Source organism: Sinocyclocheilus rhinocerous, unplaced genomic scaffold (assembly GCF_001515625.1).
Source record: "Sinocyclocheilus rhinocerous isolate Xijiao unplaced genomic scaffold, SAMN03320098_v1.1 scaffold3663, whole genome shotgun sequence".
NCBI lineage: Eukaryota > Metazoa > Chordata > Actinopteri > Cypriniformes > Cyprinidae > Sinocyclocheilus > Sinocyclocheilus rhinocerous.
In genome coordinates this window covers 74,689-76,646 of record NW_015630018.1, presented here as the reverse complement: position 1 = coordinate 76,646, position 1,958 = coordinate 74,689, and the positions used below count along the sequence as shown (strand labels likewise).

Here is a 1,958-nt window from a genome sequence, read left to right as displayed (position 1 = left end):
CGCGCGCTCTCTATCTCTCTCGCTCGCTCGCTCGTGCGCACACACACACGATGCGCAAAACTCTGCATTTGAACAGTCAATAGCAAATACTTAAACTAGTAACAAAACATACTTACAGTCGCTGATTCAGAAGCGCCAGATTGTCATAGCAAAGTCAGAATTACCTCCTCTCCTAGGTTCACGAAACGGTCGTCCATAAAATGCATTGCTGTTCTGTTGTAAGTAATCTTAAAGATTCCTAAATGCATCTACTTCTGGAAGGCCAAATAAAGTGCTTTTGCTTTCGCACTGAAATACACAGCGTCTCCCTGACATGCTGCATCAACACTACTGCTGTTCCTGAAGCCACGCCTTCTTTCTTTGCGTTCACATTTGGGCGGCATTATGCTAATCTTCCCACATAGTGAGGTAGATATGTGGGGGCGTGTTAGAACGAGCCGTTTTAGGTAGGTGTGGCTGACTCTTAACTTTTATAAAGAATATCTCTTTGGATTTGAGACTTTAGTCTTTGCAACTTTACAGATCTTCTTTATGCACCAAGAGCTTGTAACACTCCAAAGAGTAAGGAACAATTGAAATCGCATCATATGACCCCTTTAATGTAAAATATCCAGAGTGATGCACACGAGTGATCAGGTCACAGCTGTCGCCTGTTCAGTTATGAATAGCCCTTATTATGAAAGTCTTCCTGCTGCTGGTGGTCTATGCGACATCAACCAAAAGTTTTCTTTTATTTTTCCTAAAAATACATACAGGGTTAAAACTGAGCTTGGACTGAGCAAAATAGAATCATGTGATAATTCTTTGTAGCAAATAATCACTTATTTATTTATTTAGATATTTCATGTGTCACCCTAAGATATTGAACACCTGCTGTTTTGTTACTTTCAAATGGGTGTATTAAACTACAAAAGGGTAAGTTTGAAGTATATGTGTAAATATGTGCATATCATGTGATATAATGTCTGTAACTTTGCAACTTAATGGAAATCGGAACAAAACCACTTGAAGATGAGGCATGCGTCTTCAGAAGATGTGCTAGTGTGACACTTCCTCCACGTATAAGCTTGCCTGTTGTTGATCGGCTGTTACTGATGTGTTTTATTTGTGTGCTCTCAGTCTTTTAGGTTAGAAAGAAAGAAAAGGAAGCATGTCTGGACCGCCGCCACCGCCCCCTCCCGGCCCTCCTCCAACCTTTGCACAGGTATTTCTCATTTCCGGGTTTTGGCTTATAAAATTATATCATTCCTGCAGCATCCTATAGCCTTGCTCTAAGTACGAATAGTTATTAATTGTTAAAAACCCTAAAGCACTTCAATATTCCAATTGTAAGTATAATTTATATAATCTACAATCAAAGGAGACAATTTTGGATTTATCAAAATTCTGGTTTACTTGCTGTTAGCAGTTTAACATCATGGGGTTGGGGGTCAGAGTAAAAATAGCTAAAAACTAGCAAATAACACTGGACACAATTTTTAAGCCAAGAAAAAAAAATGAGAGCGTTATTATTTTTTTCCACATAACAGCATTGAAATAGTAAGCATCTGTTTTGAGCTGATGGCAATGTGTGTTGTTTATGGGGCCTGTCTAATTCACATTGACTTTCACCAGGCAAACACAGAGAAGCCAAATCTGAACAGATCTGAGCAGCACGGGAGAAATGCTTTACTATCAGATATCGGCAAAGGAGCTCGACTGAAGAAAACCGTCACCAATGATCGGAGCTGCCCAGTGCTGGACAGTGAGTTCACCTTGTTTTCTGCAAGATACTTTGTAACATATTGTGTGTGTGTAACCTTTATTTTGAGTTTAGAGCCATAGACATTTTGAATAATTAATTCTTATGATTATAATATCTTATGATAGTGTTTTTATTTACACAGAGCCCAAAGGAGGCGGAGGAGCTGGAGGAGCTGGAGGAGGAGGAGGAGGAGGAGGAGCTGGAGGAGCTGGAG

The 1,958-nt window shown here is 39.8% G+C and overlaps 1 long non-coding RNA gene across 1 annotated transcript in view; it reads left to right on the top strand.

Moving 5' to 3' along the window:
• Positions 1–1,916, top strand: part of LOC107739463 (uncharacterized) — a 4,976-nt gene extending 3,060 nt beyond the window's left edge. The window contains exons 2-4 of the long non-coding RNA XR_001640001.1: positions 1,120–1,204; positions 1,615–1,744; positions 1,887–1,916. This is a non-coding gene — a long non-coding RNA (uncharacterized LOC107739463). The remainder of the gene's footprint in view (positions 1–1,119; positions 1,205–1,614; positions 1,745–1,886) is intronic.
• The last annotated feature ends 42 nt before the right edge of the window (positions 1,917–1,958 follow it).